Source organism: Globicephala melas, chromosome 17 (assembly GCF_963455315.2).
Source record: "Globicephala melas chromosome 17, mGloMel1.2, whole genome shotgun sequence".
NCBI classification, from domain to species: domain Eukaryota; kingdom Metazoa; phylum Chordata; class Mammalia; order Artiodactyla; family Delphinidae; genus Globicephala; species Globicephala melas.
The window spans coordinates 47,337,662-47,360,166 of NC_083330.1; the positions used below are offsets into that span (position 1 = coordinate 47,337,662).

Below are 22,505 nucleotides of genomic sequence, written 5' to 3' on the forward strand. Positions count from 1 at the left end.
TCTTCCAGAAGTTTGAAGAGAGAACACTCCCAAAGACGTTCTATGAAGCTGCCATCACGTTGATACCAAAACCAGATAAAGATACCACCAAAAAAGAAAATTATAGGCCAGTATCTTTGATTAATATAGATGCAAAAATTCTTAACAAAATACTAGCAAACCAAGTCCAACATCACACAAAAAACATCATACACCACAACCAATTGGGATTCTTCACAAGGATGGTTCAACGTATGCAAATCAATGTGATACACCATATCAACAAAAGAAAGGAAAAAACTCACATGATTATCTCGATAGATGCAGAAAAAGCATTTGACAAAATTCAACTGCAATTAATGATAAAAACTCTTACCAAAGTGGGTATAGAGGAAACACATCTCAACATAGTAAAAGCTATTTATGACAACCCACAGCCAATATAATACTCAACAGTGAAAAGCTGAAAGCCTTCCCACTAATATCTGGCACAAGGCAAGGATGCCCACTCTCAATTTCTATTCAACATAGTATTGGAAGTCCTAGCCACAGAAATCAGGCAAGAAAAAGAAATAAAATGTTTCCAAATTGGAAGGGAAGAGGTAAAATTGTCTCTATATGCAGATGACATGATACTGTATACAGAAAATCCTAAAGACTGGCACACAAAAACTACTAGAACTGATAAATGAATTTAGCAAGGTAGCAGAATACAAGGTTAACATACAGAAATTGGTTGCATTTCTTTACTCTAACAATGCAATAGCAGAAAGTAAAAAAAAAAAAAAAGTATTTTTTAATAAAGCACCCCAGAAAAAAAAATTAGGAATAAACCTGATCAAGACGGTGAAAGACTTATATGCTGAGAACTACAAAACATTAACTAAAGAAACTAAAGATGATTTAAACAAATGGAAAGATATCCCATGCTCTTGGATTAGAAGAAATAAAATTGTTAAAATGACCATACTACCCAAAGCAATACACAGATTTAATGCAATCCCTATCAAAATACCCATGACATTTTTCACAGAACTAAAACAAATAATCCTAAAATTTATATGGAATCATAAAAGACCCAGAATTGCCAAAGCAATCCTGAGGAAAAAGAACAAAGCAGGAGGCATAGCGCTCCCAGACTTCAGACAATACTACAAAGCTACAGTAATCAAAGCAGTGTGGTATTGGCACACAAAAAAAGACATATGGATCAATGCAACAGAACAGAGAGCCCAGAAATAAACCCACACAACTATGGTCAATTAATATTAGACAAAGGACTCAAGAATATAAAATGGGAAAAGACAGTCTGTTTTGCAAGTGGTGCTGGGGAAGTTGGACAGCTGCATGTAAATCAGTGAAGAACATGCCTTCACACCATGCACAAAAATAAACTCAAAATGGCTAAAAGACTTAAATATAAGACAAGACACCATAAAGCTAGAAGAGATCATAAGGAAAACATTCTCTGACATAAGTCGTACTAATTGTTTCTTAGGTCAGTCTCCCAAGGCAATAGAAATAAAAGCAAAAGTAAGCAAATGAGGCCTAATCAAACTTACAAGCTTTTGCACAGCAAAGGAAACCATTTATAAAACTGAAAAGACCTACAGAATGGGAAAAATATTTGTAAATGATGCAACAGACCAGGGCTTAATTTCTAAAATATACAAACATCTCATACAACTCAACAACAAAAAACCAAATAATCCAATAAAAAAAATGGGCAGAAGACTTAAATAGACATTTCTCCAAAGAAGACATACAGATGGTCAATAGGCACATGAAAAGATGCCCAACTAATTATTAAAGAAATGCAAATCAAAACTACAATGAAGGGGACTTCCCTGGTGGTCTAGTGGCTAAGACTCTGCACTCCCAATGCAGGGGGCCTGGGTTTGATCCCTGGTCAGGGAGCTAGATCCCACATGCCACAACTAAAAGATCCCATGTGCCACAACTGAGACCCAGTGCAGCCAAATAAATAAATTAAATAAATATTAAAAAAAAAAAAAACTAGGATGAGGTAACACCTCACACTGGTCAGAATGGCCATCATTAAAAAGTCTGCAAATAACAAATGCTGGAGAGGGTGTGGAGAAAAGGGAACACTCTGACACATCCTTTATTGATAGCCCCTCAATATATGTGGGAATGTATATATGTGGGAATGTAAATTGATAGAGCCACAATGGAGAATAGTATGAAGGTTCCTTAAAAAACTAAAAAATAAGCTACCATATGATCTAGCAATCCCACTCCTGGGCATATGTTCAGAGAAAATCATAATTTGAAAACATACATGCACCCCAAATGTTCATTGCAGCACTGTTTACAATAGCCAAGACATGGAAGCAACCTAAATGTCCATTGACAGAGGAATGGAGAAAGTAGATGTGGTACATATACACAATGGAATACTACTCAGCCGTAAAAAAGAATGAAATAGTGCCCTTTGCAGCAACATGGATGGACCTCGAGATTACCACACTAAGTGAAGTAAGTCAGACAAAGACAAATATTGTATGATTATCACTTATATGTGGAATCTAAAAAAAAGATACAGATGAACTTATTTACAAGACAGAAACAGACTCACAGACTTAGAATACAAACTTTTGGTTACTAAAGGGGAAAGGTGGGGGGAAGGATAAATTAGGAATTTGGAATTAACATTCACATTACTATATATAAAATACATAATCAACAAGGATCTACCATATAGCACAGGGAATTCTACGCAATACTCTGTAATAACCTATATGGGAAAAGAATCTGAAAAATAGATATATGTATAACTGAATCACTTTGCTTTACACCTGAAACTAACACAACATTGTAAATCAAATATACTCCAATATAAAATGAAAATTAAAAAAAATATATAACAGCAATTACTGCCAAGGTAAAAAAAGAAGGGAAGAAAGAAAAAAAAATCCTACAAAAAGTAGAGCCCAGACTGCTGCAATGAAGAACAAAAATTCTATGAATGGATCAGAAGTTGTAATAGAGGTATAATTTATACTTCTTCACTTTCTTTTCCAAATGCACACATTTTAACTCTTGAAAAAATGTCACTATAGACTTTTTATTGATGTAGATCATTTATTCCAAGCCCTTCAGGTTGCCTCCAAGAAGGTACCAAAATTTGGGCATTTTGGAAATGTGATAAGACCAGTAGTAAATATATAAACGTGAGTTGATTGCCACAAGTGTTGTGCTACAAGACGAGTTTCTAAATTTTATTAGGTTCTTCCCTGTATTTTTCTTTTATGCATATGTGACAGAGCCTATGAGACAGGCCTTTTCCTAACAGCAAAGGAGTCTGGAGTGAGTTTATGGAATCCTCTTTGAGCATGCTCACCTGTTAATGTGAGAAGGGTTTCTCTAAAGATGTTGGCTGCAGAGAGAGAGAAAGAATTAGAGGGAGAGAGACAAGCAGAGAGACAGAAAGATCTATAACCTCTCATTTTACAGATGACAAAATGGAGACAAGGACGATCGTTGAAATTCAGGTTTTCTGCTCTGTTAGTGCTCTAGGATCATTGATATTATGATTACCCTTTTTGTTAGTTGTGTATTGGACAGTTCTCATAATATTTCTGTATGAATATGAAAGCAAATGGATCTGGACTTCATAAAATGGGCTAACGTTGACTATTTTCTTTTTAAACATGTTTGCATTGAGAAAATGTATCCTCTAGATGTGAAGAGAGACTTAGAATGAGGAGGTCAGAAATGCAGTCTCTTGGGGGAACATCAGTGCACAAAATGCACCATAGGAAACTACTATTCTGATGATGCTTTAGTCAATATGCTGGGGAAGGAGGTCAAAGGGGAAATACTAAATATGCTTTCGTAATTAAGAACATATAAAGATTACTTCAATGTTTTAAAGAATAGTCCATTAGTTAGGAAAAATATTTTCCCCATTTCTACTGGAAAAAAAAATTGGAGTTCAAGAAAAGTTCAAATTGTAAAAAGTGAGATATATGACTGATATAAATTAATAGCCATTTTTTAATACAGCACAACTAACTGTATACCAAATAGAAGATATTTTATATCGTATAAATATATATTCATGTCTGTTATTTTTCTATATTTTATTGTTTGCCATCTATATATTGTTATTTTCATAATAGATATAAACATTTTAAAAGTTATTTTGTTATATAAGGGGGCAAAGTTTTTTTAAAAGAAGTTCATTTATGATTTGACATTGAATGTCAAGGGAAATGCAAGGCATGATACCTTGACGCAAAGAGTTGTATTAATCTATTTTTGCCAACGAACTAGTCTGCTTATATGTTATGAACCATAAGAAGTATAGTAACAAATAAAAACAAAAAAGCACAGGGACCTCATAGTTCCCATTCCAAAGTTTCAGCCATGAATCAGGTACAACAATGTAAAACCTACCAGTTACAAAAGAGGTTGGATTCAAACTGGGTTTCTGGCAGATGGGACAAATCAAGGCCACCTGTCTAGATGACTAAACCCTTTTTACTAATATTTATGGAAAAGGCACTTCTACTTCTATTCGTAGCTTTTGGTGATTTTAGGAACCAACTGGAACCTTTCTCTTCTTCCGGGGAATGTCCCACTCTTGGAGAAGAACAGACAGGTTTATTTATTTATTTATTTTTCCTGTTCCTTTCCTACATTTGACATCAGCAAAAGTTTTAAATATCACAACTGATTTGGCTGTAAATGGAGAAACAGTACCGAACAAAACAAAATGAAAAACCCAAAGGACAAACAGAAAATCCTAAATAAACCCTCAAGTTTGGTCTTGGGGTTTTACATATACCAATGACACAGGCGATCATAAACAGCGTAATTAACACAGCAAGGATAGCAGTACATGGTGCAGAGTCCCAAGATAACCCTGCCTAAACACCTTGTGGAGATCCTAATAGGTACTCTGGCCACACATTTTTACAATAAAATATCATGTTCCTCTCACCCATGTGTTCATAGTTGTAATCAGATCACTTAACCAAAATGTGCCTCAGAGGACTTCAGGGATTGTTGAAACGTTCCCCATTTTTAAAGACAGAAATTCAAGACAAACAAAACACAAACTTCACACACAAATGCCAGCATCCAAACACAAATGAATCAGTTCACAAATCGGGGAGAAGTCCAACAACTCTTTCCTCTCTCCAACAGTGTACCCCACTCAAATGCAAAACAAATTGGCTTATTCCAGAGAAAAAGCCCCAAACGGAGAGAAACTAAAGTTCCCAGCTGCTCACACTGGAGTGACTTACCCTACTGTATTGAGCTCGCCAGCTCCCGAATGCCGATCCCTTGTTCCAACTGCCAAGCGCTGGGGTAGGCACTGCTACTTCAGAGAATTCTGAAGGGAAGATCCTCGGTACAAGTGGTCCCGGCAGATGCTACGGCCTTACCTGAAAATTTTCCAACTGGGGCCGGCCACCCAACCTCTGCCTGGCAAGAGGCTGGAGAGAGAAACTCGGCAATGCAGCCCATTCCATAGTCTCTAACAGACTCTCCTTGCTAACGCCTAGCCTAAATCTCACTTCTGGAATTTTACATTTCCTAGACTCAGTGTTACCGACTGTTACCGCCAGTCCAAGCTCATTCTGCTCATCACACGACAGACCAACTTGTTGGGGAAAGGAATAGCGGCTTTACTCAGAAAGCCAGGGGACTGAGAAGACGGCGAACTCACACCCCAAAGAGCCATCTTACCTGAGTTAGAACTTCGGCTTCTTTTATACTAAAAGGGGAGGGAGTAAAGTCAAACACTTCCTGGTTCCAGCCCGCCTCCAGAGGGGATGTGTTAATTTCTTCCTGCCCGCAGTCATTCACAGGTGGGCCTGGTCAGGATGTTTCCTAAGAGCTAAACAAAGGTTTTTTAGCTTAATGCTCATTACCTAGGAGGCAGGGTTCCCAGAGATGGGCCATTTTGTATAAATTAAGCTTATAGGCAACATCCCTTTAGTGATGAACTTGTAATGGAATACAAAAGTTCTCCCCTATTACATTAGCACTAACTTCTAGAACTGTATAAAAAAGGGCTGATCTCTATTCCACATGATAGTGCTTCAAATATTTTGTTAGCTGTTTACTTTCCCCAGCTCTAAGAAAGCAGCAGAGCAAGTTAGCTAAAAGTACCAGTTCTAGATAAGAATACTTGAGTTCAAAAATGTGCTCCTTCATTTACTAGCTGTGTAAACTTGAGTGAGCCACTAGCCTAAGTCGGCTTTATCATCTATGAAATGGGGAAGAGGGATAACAATGGTACCTACCTCCCAAGGTTTTTGAGAGGATTAAGTGAGATAACAGATATTAATTCTAGACATGTAAGTACTCAGTAAGTATAAACCATTGCTGTAGTGATGGTGATTATACTTATTGTAAGAAAAGGCACCAAAAACGGAGGAGAGCTTAAACAAGCTTTATTTGGGAACGCTCCCGGGCGAGGTTCACTGGTCCGAGAGAAAGGGGCCAGAGAAGTCGCGCCTGGGTGCGGGCCGCGAACAAAATTTATAGGGGTGGACGCAAGGGAGGTGCTTGCTGTGTGAAGCAGCCCTTTTTTGGTAATCTCTCGGGTGTTGTGGCAATGTCAGGTGTTGGTTACATCAGCCTCAGAGCCGTTGGTTCCGCCCCTCGGGGAGCGGGAAGACCAGTCGATTGCATCAGCCTCCTTGGCGGGGGGGGGGTTCGGTCTGGCTCCCTGGGCCCTTCCCCGGACCTGCTGTCCTTACACTTATTACTACCACTATTGACTCTTCTCTCACCCCTGCACTTGTAATCCCTTCAACCATTTGTCATTTACTAGAAACCCGGTCATCTTGCTTGTACTTTAATATCGTCTCCAGAATTAAACAAAGGACCCCAGACGGGTACTGGCCCATGAAGAGTACTAGACTACGGCCCCTACTTCTATAAACACAGCCTAAAATTCCATTGCTTTTTTCTGCAGCCACCTCACATAGCTACCTCACGTAGCTCTTTCAGACTGGGCTCAAGGTTAACCAAATCTCCCTGACCCTCCTTCAGTGAACTGCTTCCTCATTCTGTCCTTGTGGAATTTTGTTTCTGGCCAAGCACAGATATAAAAGTTCATTCTTGATAAATTTTTTTCTTATTGGGTTTGTCGAATATTCCAGCCTGCTAAAATCACTATGACTGTCCTAACTCTAGCATCAACTCTGAATTATTAAGACATCAAATGTATCAGCTTCCATTGCCAGCTCTGGTGTTTCCTGTCTTCATCCATGTCTTTGATAAAATGTTGACTAAAATAGGGTCAAGATCAAAGTTTTGTAATCCTCTACTGGTAATATTGCTGGATATTAATAGTTATTGTCATGTAATACCATTATAGTTTATAAGGTGCCTTTAATATACATACTCTAACTTAATCCTTATGAAGTAAATAGTGTTATTATCTTTATTTTACACATAAGAAATCTGTAGTTCAGAGAGTTTACATAACGTGAGCAACGTCTCCCATCTGAGAAGTGGTATATCCAGATGCAAGCCAGGGTCCTCTGACAACAAACTGAGTTGTTCGATCAATTATGAGACCACTCCACCTTACGTCATCCACCATGCATTTTCCCTCTTTATCCTTAGGCAATCCATAGGACCTTTCTCAAATGACTTACTGAAATACAGATTTACTACCTTTATTATATTTTCCTCCTACTGCAAGGTGCCAACAAAGCACAGGGCGGGGGGGGGGGGAGGGGGAGGTGGGGAGGGAGGAAGCAGTTGCTGGTTATAATCATACCTACTTCTCTGAGTTATTATTTGGATTTGACTAGAACATGGATATGGTCTTGGCATAAAGTGGGTACTCACCAATGGCAGTTCTTTTCCTTATCATGGAAACTCTTCCCCATCATAACACTCTTCCGACAGGTACATGCGTAGGTGCTATTTATCCTCACTTATGGGATAAAGTGAGGATATCCTCCTTTTCTCATCAGAGCTCATCAGTGGAGCCTCTCTGTAATTAGACTTTTCGTTTATATGTTTGCTTTATGTATTTCTGTTTTGTCTGCCTTTCCCTTTTCTCTTGTTGGAATATTAGGATGATTTGTTTTCCCTAGATTTTTGCATGCCTCTTTGGCCATTACCACTCCCGCCAGGGAATCATCCTTATATCCTCTGCATTTTTCAACACGCCAGTAAAAGCTCTAGGACACATGTCTGATGATGAACAGTATCTTCTTTCCTCACTGTGATAAATATAAAATGAAATAGTGACTTACTCCCAAGAGTGTAAATGACTAACTTCTACTTAACAAACCAGTTTGGGGGTTTTTGTTTGTTTGTTTGTTTTAGAATTACACTCTATTGGCTGGTCCCTGGCTCTGCCACTTAGGGTTCAGCCTTGACAATATCATTTATATTCTGAGTCTCACTACCTACAGCAGCAAAATAGGAATAGTAAAACTATCCAATGCATTGGGTTCTCAGGAGGATTAAATGAGATTATGTAGAACCCACAGCATCATGAAGGTATAAAATAAGTGCTTGCAAATGCCAACTATTATGAGCATAAGCAATTAATTAGAATGTCCTGAAAACGGTTTCATTCTTTGTTGGTCTGTCTCATCGAAGGTACAAGCACTTCTAAGGAAACAAATAGTTTCCTCTGTACATTCAGGGCACCAGCTGCTGGATTTGGAGGTGGGTCTGCTGAGTTCCCTAATAGCAGACCTCGCCTAATCTCCCCTGGAGATGAAGATACCCCCAATGGATTCAGCAGCCCACAGTCAGAGCTGCATACAAGAAAGACCCCAGTGAGGAATCTCAAGAAGGAAGGCAGCTCAGGGCCTTCTCAGAAGGGAGCAGCTGGGCAGACAGAGCTGAGCAGTTCTCCAAAACCTAGGACTTTAAAAATACCCTGGGAGAGTTCACTCCATATGGGCTGGCTCTGTGTGTCCTGGAGCATTGGAAATGGGAGGGGAAGTCCCGTCTCCTGGAAGAAAACACTAGATGGAAGCAGGGCGACCTCAGAATCCTCGTAGGCAGATCCTTGCATTCTGATCATGCAGCTTCTCCGGATGTTTCCTAAGCAAGAAATAGGTCAGGCTCTTTTCTGGGTCTCACCTCCAGAGTCTGGGCTCCCCTCTGTCATAGGTCTGGCTGGTAGGCTGCCAGGGACAACACACTTCTTGGGTTTCCACTCAAGGACAGCAGGGCCTGGCCCTGACAATATGCTGGGGTACACAAACCCTGAACCACTGATGGATGACTCAGGCCCTACCTGGGAAAGATGAACAGCATGGTAACAAGAAACTGTCTGTTAGGCAATCATAAGCTTTTCCGAGCAAATTTCAAGCTCTTGATGGAGAACTATTGAAAAAATATGGGGAAAGGTGCATGTTGCCTAGTTCATTCTTGATCTGTGTGCTAACAGCCATGAAGCTTATGTAAGTTGCTTGTAATACAGTAAATGAAACTAACCAAACAAAAATAAAAATAGGGCTTCCCTGGTGGCGCAGTGGTTGAGAGTCCGCCTGCCGATGCAGGGGACACGGGTTCGTGCCCCGGTCCGGGAAGATCCCACATGCCGCGGAGTGGCTGGGCCCGTGAGCCATGGCCGCTGGGCCTGCACGTCCGGGGCCTGTGCAAAAGGGACAAATCTAAACAGCTATTTTTCAGCCTGTTATTCAGCAGGTATGCATTCATAAGGCCATGCCAGGTGTGTTCAGTCAGGGCCCATTCTAATTGGTTGGCACCCTCTTCTAGTAGGTTGATTCTCCATTCAGATTGGTTGAGGTCTGCCTTGTATTAGTTATTAAGTATTTGACTCTCACCAAAAATAACCAGTAATGTGGCACCCAAAAGATAAGTTGAACTTATCATACTCTTACTCTCAAAAGAAAAACATTGAAAGAATTAGCCCTACAACCCAAAATTGTGGATCACAAAAAGCATGATTAAATAGAGGAAGTTAATTGATAGTAGGATTTTTAAACAAGCAGACATATAAGACTGTAATTGCATCACAATCATGGTGTAGCATTATAGCTTTGCCAGGATGCTTTGACCAGTCTTGAATTCAGAACCATCTGTCAGCTACAGACTGTGTGAGCCTCCACCCTCTTTGAGATCTCCTCTTCTTAGATATCCAAGGGGTCTCCTAATCACTTCACCTGATTCCTCACATTAACCCCCCCTCCCCGCAATTTAAGCTGCTTTGAATGAGTCTCTATTTAACCTAAGAGAAAAGCTAAAACTGTAACATAATGTATAATTCAGAATATTTGTCAAGCCATGACATCAATATTTTATCAAAAATGTTCATACCAATATTTTCATTAAATACACACACACACACACACACACACACACACACACACTCTGTGTCAGTGCAGGAATAGGCCTAATATATTAAGGACAGATGAGCAATCTAAAAGCTAGAGACACATTTTTTTCCATAAGATGGCTTTAGTAGCACTTAATTGTCTTTAACATCATTCAAAACAATTTTGTTAGATTGTATGTGACAGCTGTCATATCCATGTGCATTTTAAAAAAACTTATAAAAATTGGTGAATTTTTGTGTAGCCATTTTAATATTGAAGATGGGAGAAAAAAGCAACATTTTTGGCATATTATGCTTTATGATTTTAAAAAAGGTAAAAATGCAACAGAAATGCAAAAAAAATTTGTGCAGTGTATGGAGAAGGTGCTGTGACTGATCGAACGTGTCAAAAGTGGTTTGCGAAGTTTCATGCTGGAGATTTCTCACTGGACGATGCTCCATGGTCGGGTAGACCAGTTGAAGTTGATAGCAATCAAATCAAGGCATTAATTGAGAGCAATCAACGTTATACCACAAAGGAGATCGCTGACATACTCAAAATACCCAAATCAAGTGTTGAAAATCATTTGCATCAGCTTGGTTTGTTAATTACTTTGATGTTTGGGTTCCACCTAAGTTAAGTGAAAAACACTTTCTTTCCGCATGCAATCTTCTACTTAAACGTCATGAAAATGTTCCATTTTTAAAACAAGTTGTGACAGGTGATGAAAAGTGGATAGTGTACAATAATGTGGAACAGAAGAGATCATGGGGCAAGCGAAATGAAAAACCACCTACCACACCAAAGGCTGGTCTTCATCCAAAGAAGGTGATGTTGTGTATATGGTGGGATTGGAAGGGAGTCCTCTATTATGAGCTCCTTCTGGAAAACCAAACGATTAATTCCAACAAGTACTGCTCCCAATTAGCCCAACTGAAAGCAGCACTCGATGAAAAGCATCCCGAATTAGTCAACCCATGATCTTCCATCAGGATAGCACAAGACCACATGTTTCTTTGACGACCAGGCAAAAACTGTTACAGCTGGGCTGGGAAGTTCTAATTTATCTGCCGTATTCACCAGACATTGCACCTTCGGATTTCCATTTATTTTGGTCTTTACAAAATTCTCTTAATGGAAAAAATGTCAATTCCCTGGAAGACCATATAAGGCACCTGGAACAGTTCTTTGCTGAAAAAGATAAAAAGTTTTGGGAAGATGGAATTATGAAGTTGCCTGAAAAATGGCAGAAAGTAGTGGAACAAAACAGTGAATACATTGTTCAATAAAGTTCTTGGTGAAAATGAAAAATGTGTCTTTTGGTTTTTTTACTTTAAAAATGAAGGCAATTTTTGGCCCACCCAATAGAATTTACTCAGTTCTCTTGACCTTTTGTCTTAACAGATGATATTGAGCAGTGGTTCTCAAACTTCAGCGCCCATCAGAATCACCAAGAAGACCTTGTTAAAATGCAAATGTCTAGGCCTTATTGCCAGAGTTTCTGATTTGGTAGGTCTGAGAAAGGGCTCAAGAATTTGCATTTCCAAAAAGGGTCCAGGTGCTACTGGTGCTGCTGGTCTGTGGACTACACTTTTAAGAACTACTGATGTGGAAAGTTCTCAGAGCAAGTTCATGTTTATGTTGGTCTGTATTTATGTTTCTCATCTTTAGAGAGTCATCAGCTCTGTGGTCACTCATTACTTTACAACACTATGTCATCTGTATTCCCAGAGTTAGATGATGAGAAGCTGATATCCAAGATCAAGGAGGTTATAACGGAGCCATTTCAGTAATAAGGATTTTTCCTGGAAAAAAAAATGATAGCAGGGAGATTTGAGGGTTTCCAGTTACTTTTCCAGTACTTACTGTGCTATAAATAAACAGTCTTAAGTATACAGTTGGGATCTGACAGTATTTCTTTAATAAACTACACTGGGAAAAGCTAATGATGGTGGGCCACAGATGTTTCTAATATTTAGGTGGTCATTATCACCAGCAGTACATCTCTAATTCACATCAAATGAAATTTCACAGCCCAGTGATGGCCCATTTTTTAATAGATGCAAAACCAAAAAAACAACAATAACACTAATTATTGCCTAGACTTGATATAGCTCTCCATTTTGTCAAATTGTGAAATTCCCACATGCATTCACTTTGCTTAGTCACACAACTTTTCTGTGAATTGAGTCCACGTCCTGGTGCTTCTTCACTCAACTAATGTTTATGGAAAAACAACAAAAGTTAGGACCTGTGCTCTGTGGGGAAGCCAAAGGTGTTCAGGATATGGTGACTTCAAGGAGAAAAGGTTACTGTGGAGGAGATGAGACTTCTGCAGAAATTACTGTGACAGCAAGAAGTGGAGCAGAGCAAGTAGCTGAGGACTCAGAAGAGAGTGGAGTCACTTTTTGGTTGGAGTGATCAGAGAAGGTTCTATGAAGAAAGTGGTAACTCAGCAGGATTTCAAAGGTGGACTTGGGTTTTGACAGGCATATGGGAAGAAAAGCAAGGACAGGGAATTAATTCTAAGTGCACCAGAGGCAAACTAGCTCAGAGTATATCCCATTTATAGTGAGTTAAGTAGTTCATTGCTCATGTAAGATCCATGCAAAGGAGTAGTGGGAGAGGAGATTAGAGATGAGAAAAAAGGGGGTGTAAATGCTAGGTCAAGGATTGAGAGTTGATTCAGTAGACAAGGGCGGCACATTGACATTTTTGAACAAAGGAATAATATGATCTGGAATTTACCTTTATCACATTCATGAATGGCCAATGACAAAGGAAGAAGAGTTAATGGAAGCAGTGAGATGACTCAAGAGGTGTATTAGTATAGGACTGACCCAGGAGTGTACTAATCCAAGCAAGACCCAGGAGGCACCCATGGGAACAAAAAAGGGGGGTATAAATAAAGGAGAGACAAAATATGGTAACCGATTGTATAAAGTTTAGGTTTTGAGAAGAGTGTTGGTACCATTAACCAAAATAGAAAAGTCAGGGGGACTGGTATGTTGCGGAGTTGGGGAAGAAAATGATAAATGTAAGTATAGATATGTTAGGCTTATACTTCTGTAAGTAAAACCAGATGGAAATCTTAAAAGCAGCTGGAGAAGTGGGGACTGAGCTTCAAAAGAAAGTCAGAATAGGCCAGCTTATGCTGCCATAACAAGCAGCACTAAAAATCCTAGTGACTTGAAACAGTCGTGCTTATTTATAACTCACACACCGTGGCCACCGCAATTCCGCAAGGAGACCCTGCTCATCAGGGATGCAGTTTCATGGAGGATCCATTTCAGTGTGTTCTCAGTGATCATGGAGACTGGGCAAGGGGAACATGGACAACCAGGAGCCAGTTAGAAAGCTGAGCAAATTTTAATCTAGTGTTAATTTGTGCTGCTTCTCGTGCACGATAGCAGCAGTAGTATCTCTCTCGGAAATAAACATCCCATATTACGATGTCTATGAATATAGGTTTCCTTTTCTACCCTCCCTCCCTCCTTCCTTCCCTCCTTTCTTTCCTTCTTTCCTTCCCTCCTCTTTCTTTACTTTTTTGGAAATCACTTATTGTATATAAGTTGTAATCCAGACCTCATGTATCAATGGGGAACTTTCAAATACAAATATTACCAATTTAAAAAAAAAAAAAAAAACAACTGCTGCCCGGAAATGTCACGTGCCTCTTTTCCCCTCACATGTAATTGGAAAAAGCAGGTCATGTGATCATCCTTGAGATCAGGAGAATGTGGATAAATAATCCTATATGTGCCTAGGGCAGAAGAACTACCATCTGTGCAACTGCTGTTCTGACTCCCATATGCATCATCTAAGACTGAGACCCTTGATGAAGACAGAGCTGTAGATACCGCCTTTGATGTAAAGAGGACAGAGAGTGGAAAGCAAAACTCTAAGGACAGAAACTTGAGGAATACATAGGAAGAACACATACTTACAGAGGCTAAATAAAAACGCATAGAAAAGCAAAGGGCTCAGTTTACTAGGGCCACATTCACAAGAAGCATCTCAGGAAGGTTCCTCACTACCAAATCTGGAGATGAGTCAACAACATCCAAGGCCAAGGAAAGACCACTGAGTCTGACCTTGAAGGAGACATGGCTGACCTTCAAGAGATCTGCTTCATGGAGGCGATGGGGTCAGATATGAAGCCAGACTGAGGAAGGAGTGATCGAAAGTGGAGACAGAACACTGGACTGCTGAAAAAAGGAAGGGAAATAAGATGCCCGCTTGAGGTAGCAGCAAAATCAAAGCTGCTTTGCTAAATGAAGTCTGGCAGGTTTTTATGTGTTCATTCAGCACATGTTTATTGAACATTTACTCTTGCCAAACACTGTTTTAGGAGCTGGGGAGTGAGCAAGATAAGCTTTCTGTTCCCCTGAAGCTTATCTTCTAGTGGAAGCAGACATACAATAAACAAGTGAGCAAAGGAATCAATGAGTGAAAGAGATCATTTCCAATTATATTTAGTTCTGATAAAACTAAATAAATTATATTTAGTTCTGCCTTCCCTTCTAGAAGGGAGTCACAGGGTGGGTGGGGAGTATGGCCTGAAGGGTATGTCCTAGACTAGTCAGGAAAGGCATCTGAGGAGGGGATAGCATCTCAGGAGGGGATGCTAAAGGATAGCATCCTTTAGCATGTTGCCTCCTAAAGGACAAGAAACATCAGCTAAGGACAGATTTGGAAACAGTGTTCCACAGCAGGCAGAATCTCTGAAGGAAAGATCAAGTTCTCATAAAAAATGGGGATTAGAAGAAACATTTTAAGGGACTTCCCTGGCGGTCCAATGGTGAAGACGTTGCCTTCCAATGCAGGGGGTGTGGATTCGATCCCTGGTCAGGCAGCTAAGATCCCACATGCCTCCTGGCCAAAAAACCAAAACATAAAACAGAAGCAATATTGTAACAAATTCAATAAAGACTTTAAAAATGGTCCGCATCAAAAAAATCTGTTAAAAAAATTAAAAAAGAAGAAGAAACATTTTAGCTAGCTGGTTGTGTGTGTGTGTTTGCGTGTAAATACTTACAGCAAATGAAGGTCTAGAAGAAATTTGCCTCTCAATGCACAGGATTCATTGGTTTAGAAGGACACGCCTTCTCCTTCAGGCAACCTACCACAGAACCTACTTCAGTTGCTTGGGGAAAATTGCTGCAGGGTAGAGATCTGCTGAGGCAGATTCTTTTGCTTGGTGTATTATATTGTGCAGAACGTTTCTTTTTAAAGCTTTTGAACCAGGCTTCTCATGAAAATGCCTTTTATATTGGTACTTGCATTCTCTCCAGTTTCAGTCTTGCAAATTTTAGTCAAACGTTTGTATAAGGTCGACCTTTCTCACATGTGACTGTGGGTATAGGGAAGGTTTTCCTGGGCCTGCTCATGGATTTTTTAAAAAGAGAAGCTTAAACAAATCTCTGCTGAGCTCTATGACCAGCCCCACTGGTCTTAGGAGGGCAGTCATCACGGCCATTATGATCTGAATTAAACCACCACTGGAAAAAAGTACATATATTTTAAATTGGGGTATGCCAGTGTGGTGGGATGATCTGCTAAAAGATTAATTTGCGTTAACTTTTTTCTGTTTATTCATAATATTTGTTTATTGTCCCCACTGCCCTCCCCTGCTATAACATAAGTTCTACAACGGCAGAAATATCTGCGTGTTTTGTGCACTGATGTTTCCTCAGTTCCTAGACAGTGCCAGGCACAGGGGAGATACTCAGTAAGTACTGGGTGAATTCGTGTTTCTTCTCTTTGTTGTGGGACCCTGGCAGGAAGGAAGGTTTTTCTTGGGCTAGTGCCAGAAGGTAGCCAAGTTCCTGAGTGAGGTGTTCTGTCCACCTCGAAAGCCCTACTCCCAACATGCAGAGAAAAGCCTCTGCTCAGAACAGCAGGCTGGAGATCAAGGGGGACAGAGGTGTGAGGACAGGGTCATGGCGACAGGATCAGACCTTCCCTGAGTCTTTGAGCACCAGGGATAGAGGGTGTCTCTTGCAGATTGCCAAGGAGGAGGCGCCCCTACTGCATTCTGAGGCGAGAGGGCTAGAATGTACTCTTCTGATTTACATAAATTCAAAACTTCCAAAAGATATCTTAAAGGCCAAAATGGGATGAGAGGGCGGGGAACGTGGCCACAGGCCACATGTACTTTTTCCTCACATGCTTTGGGTATGGGGCAGAGTGTAAGGGCTTTCCAGTCATTTTGTCACCCAAGTCTCAAGACCACCCTGGAGGCAGGTATAAGTGCAATCTCCATTTTGTAGGCAAGGGGACTGCAGTTTGGAGGATGGTTGAACCTGGAGCTGGTGGTGGCTAGTGTGGCCTGGAGAGGAAGGGCTAGAGCCACCGTAGTCAAGGACTCACAGAAGGGTCGTGAGCATGATCTCGGAGCTGTGAAGACTCACCCCAGAACAGGGAGGTCGCCCCCAGTGATGAGTGTGGAGGCCAGGGGCATGGCTTAGAGACAGGTGGGGCAGGTAAACTTGACTGTGGCCTTGGATCCCCGCTTGGTATTTCACATGGTGGCTTCGTTTTAATATGCCAGCAATTTGGGGAAATCTTGGCCCAGGAGGTTTCAGAAGACAAATTCTGCTTTCAGTACATGCGTTGATGGCGGGAAGTTGGCTTCAAGCAGAGCTCAGCAAGGGCAGCAAAGGTGCGGGTCAGAGAACCCCAGCCCCTGTGTAGCCATGCTGTGTTCACAATCCCGGTTCAGTCCCACATTTCCAGTAGGAGAGAAGGAAAACAGAAGAGGGTAAGTGAATGCCCAAAGCCACTCTGCTAAATCTAATTTAAAACAGAAAAATCACCAATGGTCATTTTGGAAATGAGACCCTTTCCTTGCAGAGCTGGGCGGGGTCAATAGCACCCTTCAAGAGAGAAAAAAGCTCATCATTCCCCGGGCCTTCTGTGAAGCATCCTCTCGCCCGTGGGAGGCCAGGAGGGTGTCTGATTTTCCACCTTTCTGCTCCAACAGGCTGGGCACAGGGTCCTCGTTAGCAGAGAAGGGTGCAGAGGACCTTGGTCTGCATGAACCTGTATTCTCCTGGCCTAGGTCACAGCCACGTGCCCCCTTCTCCCAGTGTCCTGGGGTCCCAGGAAATGTGCCAGGCAAATTCAGGGGGCTCTGACTTAGGGTGTGGGCTTGGGTCCATTCTTTTTTTTTTTGAAGATGTTGTGGGTAGGTGTAATGTTGTGTAATTTATTTATTTTTGCTGTGTTGGGTCTTCGTTTCTGTGCGAGGGCTTTCTCTAGTTGTGGCAAGCGGGGGCCACTCTTCATTGCGGTGCGCGGGCCTCTCACTATGGCGGCCTCTCTTGTTGCGGAGCACAGGCTCCAGACGTGCAGGCTCAGTAGCTGTGGCTCACGGGCCCAGTTGCTCCGTGCCATGTGGGATCCTCCCAGACCAGGGCTCGAACCCGTGTCCCCTGCATTAGCAGGCAGATTCTCAACCACTGCGCCACCAGGGAAGCCCGGGTCCATTCTTTTGTCTTCAGTCTCTTTTCCTTGTCCTCCTCAGGGCTGACCTGAAGGCTCAGCATCTCCAGGGCCAGCTGTGTCGCTCCTGTTCTTGGGCAGAAAACCCGCTGCTGTTTGGTGACTGACACTAGCAATGGCTGTGGGAGGAGACGTCAGACTCGGGCTTCTGACGAGACGGCCAAGGGTGTTTTGTATCTTCTGCTCTGTGAGCACAGTGTGTACTCACAGCGCTAAAGCCCTGTGTCAGATGGATTCCCGCGTGCGACTCACGCTCGGCTGGTCGCTCCTGCAGAGAGGAGCGTCAGTAGGGACGTTGGTCCCAGAGAATCTATTTCCACGGGTTTGAAAAGCTACGGGGCTCTGGGAGCATTTGATGATTGAGAGAGATCAACACCATGTTTGCACCTTTTCGATTCCCCCCTAGACAACCTGAACTGATATGTGAGAACAGAGAAAATTGGTTCCCAGGGAGACAATACTCAGGGTCAGATGACCCTGGCAGCCCCTCCCTCCTCTTTTCTATCTCTCCAGATCCTTAGGGCCAGCACAGTGTCGCCTCTAGGAAACATCCTCTGACCTTTATTAACTATGAAGATTTCTCTCTTCTCTCAGTTCCGATGCTACCTGCTATTTCAATTCCATTCAGCCTACGTTTACCAATCTCCTACTTTGTTCCAGGCCAATGAAAATGACAGTGACACCATCCTACCCTCTCGAGGACTTGGAGGGGAGATAGGAATTCATTACCGCATCATAGTGCATTAATATACACTGCCTTAGAGTGTTTATTCAACTCAGCTGCATGTGTATATATTTATATTACATAGATATAGATATTGATATATAATTGGTTTTCCCATAAGACTAAGCATTTTGAGCATAGGGGATGTATGTTGTACGATCATTCCCAGTGTTCAGGGTATAAAGCAAATGTATAATAATTCCTTTTAAAATTGAAAGGAAATGAATTTGAGGTGGTAGAGCCCTATGGTCAGAGCATCTTCTGGAAGAAAACCAGCAAGTTATTCATGTTTGTTACAACTAAGCATTCATGGTTGGTTTCACTTGCACTTTTTCCGCTTGAAAATAACCCTACCACTTACGCAGTTAGAACAGAACAGAATCCTGCTGCTGATCTCAGGAATACCTTGCAGGCTGATTATTTCCAGGCTTATCTTTTCAAGGCAGCCAAACAGGCCAGTAAGGAGCAATGAGGGCTACTCATAAAAGGAAAAAAATTAAGTGGGATCCTTATCCCATATCATACACAAAAATAAATTCCAGGTAGATTAAAGATCAAGATGTAAAAGGAAAACCTAGATAATTAGAATATCTCTTTGTAATCTTGAGATAAGAAAGGCCTTCCTAAACAAGACAAAACAAAACCCAAAAAATTCAGGAGGCATAAAAAAAAAGATTGACAGATTTGAGCTTATAAAATTCAAAACTTCTCTAGTAAAGAAAGAAAAAAGTCTTTTTTTTTTTTAAGCCACCAAGTTGGAGACTATTATCCGCACAGATGGAGATCAGTAAGAAAGGTGAATTTTTTAAAAAAAGATAATCTAAAAGAAAAAAAGGATTTTAAAATGACATAAACAGAGAATTTATAAAAGTTTACAAATGGCCAATACAGGATACCTTTATTTTTGTCTCTTAAGGTAAGCTATGCTTTTATTGCTGTTAGTCTGTTTTTGTCTCCATCATAGCGAAATTCATTTTGTAATATGATTTCACAAAATATAGCACCATTCTGTTATTAAGATCTTTTGGAAAGAATTTTATCTTTTGGAGATATTTTACCTCTTTGCAGTCATCTAGAATCCATGTTTCCTCTTCATGACCTAGAAAAGAGAGGAAAAGTTCACCAGGGCCTCAGCTTTGAGAAGCCACAAATGGAAAATAAAAGTCGGGGAGCATCATCACCATGGCAGCGCCTCCTATTCATTGCCAAAAGTGAAGGCTCTTTGACTGTCACAGGGATCCAGCATTCTCAACAGAGATGAGCTAAAAGTGTGCTCCTTAGTGGCTTGGAGTAAACAAAGAGTTTATTTTGGCACCAGTGATGGTTCAGACCTGTCTCATTCAAAGGCAAGCTGACTTCAAATCACACATAAAGATAGGATGCCATTGTATCCCCGGGCATCAGAGGCCTAAACACACTCACTTTCTCATTATCTGACCCCATTTCAGGGATAGTCACTTCCATAGCCGTGTGTTGCCTTGGTCACCCGGGCACACAGAGCTAAAGAAGAACTAGGAGAAATATATTTATATACCTATGAAAAGGGCTGTCAGGAGAGCTGAGAAGAGAGATTCTGAGAATTGGAAACCGACTTTGAGAGAAACAGGAACAATGGTAACTCAGATAATGAGCTATGAAGGTAAAAGTGCAACTTTGCTGAGTGTGATTGGAAAGAGAACTAAGAAGTGGATCAAGAAGGGTTGGGAATGTTTGTTAGTCATATGCCTGAGGTTGCTAACATCAGCTTTTTCTAACTCCCTGCCAGGGCTCAAGTGCTGGCAAAGTCAGTAGCACAGGGAAGCTGCCCTGTCATCCTCCCAGCCTTCCTCTTCCCTCCCTTGTGTGGAAACCATGACATCCAAAAATTATTGCTGGCATGTCTGGAATTCTTATTTTTCTTTCTTTCTTTTTTTTTTTTTTTTGCAGTTCGCGGGCCTCTCACTGTTGTGGCCTCTCCCACCACGGAGCACAGGCTCCAGACGCGCAGGCCCAGTGGCCATGGCCCACGGGCCCAGCCGCTCCGCGGCATGTGGGATCCTCACGGACCAGGGCCCTGCATCGGCAGGCGGACTCTCAACCACTGCGCCACCAGGGAAGCCCTGGAATTCTTAATGAAACTTTTCTTATTTACCTTAACAAGGTGTCAGATACTAAAACAGGTATCCCACTCATGCTCCTACTTCATGAGTGTAAATATATTGGGCAAATCCTTGTCTGTCTTATTTTGCTGTTGCTGCCCTAGTATGAATGAACTCATCCTTCTTTCCTACTCCTTCCATGTCTTCTTCAGCATAATAATAACTGCTCAGTTGTTTATATTCATAAACATGTATATATAATATATGTTATTTAAATATGTACATGATTATATATTTTAGGGTGTGTTTTGTAATATAAAGTATACACATTATGTGTGGTTTAGAGAGCATTGTGGTGGTGACCTGGTGCAGAACAGCTGCAGGAATCCAGGAAGGTAAGTCAGCACAATACAGCAGCAAGTAAACCCTGGGGGCATTGTGTGCAGCCCACTGGTCTAGAATATTAGTGCCCAGGGGGATGGATTCAAAGGGGGGAGGCAGATCAAAGGCCACCACAAGTATTTATAGGTTTTAGAAAGAGTTACACCCACAGAGGAAAGGGAAATTAGAAACGCAGGAACCATTATGGCACTCAGAGACAAACAACAGGGACAACTGTCTGTCTTGACCTTAGACAAGTAACCCCCTCTCCCAACCCAAGAACTGTCACTTAGGTGACTCTTGGCTGTTGTTCCCCCATTTGGCATAAGCAAACACTAGTCATGCTCTCAAGCCAGGCCTTAATTTTCACTGATAGAGTTGCAACAAATATGCATTTACAAAAAAAATCACAAAAGAGAAAATGAAACAATATTTCATGAATAAGAGTCAGAATAAAAAATAAAGACCAGAACTACAAAGACTTCAGATACTGGGATTATAAAATATAGAATACAACCTGTTTAAAGAAACAAAGTAGGAATTAAAGACACTAGTAAGGAGCAGCAGGTATCAAAGTGATAATGTTCAGATGAAATTTGAAAAATATCCAAGTAGAACTTATAGAAGTAAAGACTATCATAAATGAAATATAAAATACTAATCAATGGGTTAAACAGCAGTTTGGACACAGCTGAAGAGAGAATTGGTGAACTGGAAGATAGGTCTAAATAAATTACATGGAAGAAGAGGTGTCAAAAGAGATAGAAAATATGAAAGAATGGTTAACAAACATTTAAGATAGAGTAAAAATGCCAATATACATCTAATGAGAGTTATAGAAGAAGAGGACAAAGAGAACTGGTAAGAAGCAGAATTTTAAAGCAAATGAGACTGCCCCTTACTAATGTAAAATGTTAATAATAGGGGAAATTGGGTGTGGGGTATATGTACTACCTTCTATCTTTACACTATCTTTGTGCTTCTGTAAACCTAAAATTGTTTTAAAATAAAAAGTTGATTAGCATATCTCCTCTCCCAGAGAGAGAGAGAGAGAGAGAGAGAGAGAGAGAAATTTTCCAAATACTATGAAAGACACAAATCTTCAGTCAGGAAGCCCTATGACTTCCAAGCAGAATAACTAAGAGGAAGGTAGACAAAAGAACGTACTTAGACACATCATAGCAAAACTGCAGAAATCAGAGGCAATGACATCTTTAAGACAGCCAGTGAGAAAGGAAAGATAACCACAAACAAGTGATAATTAGACTGACAGCTGACTTAGCAGCAACAATGGAAGTCAGAAAATTGTAAGACAATATCTTCAGTATGCTCAGATAAGATAGTTGTCAAGCTAGACAGAAATACTTAGCAGAACTACTTCTCAAGAACAAAGGCAAAATAAAGACATTTTCAGATAAACACTGAGGACGTTGATCTCCAAACGCTTACTAATTGAAATTCTAAAGTCTATACTATAAAGAGAGACAGAAAGAGAAAGAGAGGAAAAAAAAAAGAATCCTCAATAGGTCTGAGATA

General features: G+C 40.8%; 1 long non-coding RNA gene across 12 annotated transcripts in view; it reads right to left on the bottom strand.

The window, feature by feature from the left end:
- Positions 1–22,505, bottom strand: part of LOC115856647 (uncharacterized) — an 81,393-nt gene that overhangs the window by 57,373 nt on the left and 1,515 nt on the right. For 6 of the 12 annotated variants that reach the window (XR_009559624.1, XR_009559619.1, XR_009559623.1 and 3 more), the window contains 5 exons: positions 19,569–19,609; positions 13,504–15,155; positions 11,078–12,085; positions 7,822–9,039; positions 5,701–5,851 (listed from right to left, as the gene is read on the bottom strand). This is a non-coding gene — a long non-coding RNA (uncharacterized lncRNA). Of the gene's footprint in view, positions 1–3,343; positions 3,380–5,700; positions 5,852–7,821; positions 9,040–11,077; positions 12,086–13,503; positions 15,156–19,568; positions 19,610–22,505 lie in introns of all 12 variants that reach the window. The other 6 variants (XR_009559621.2, XR_009559620.1, XR_009559618.1 and 3 more) reach the window with 6 other exon arrangements.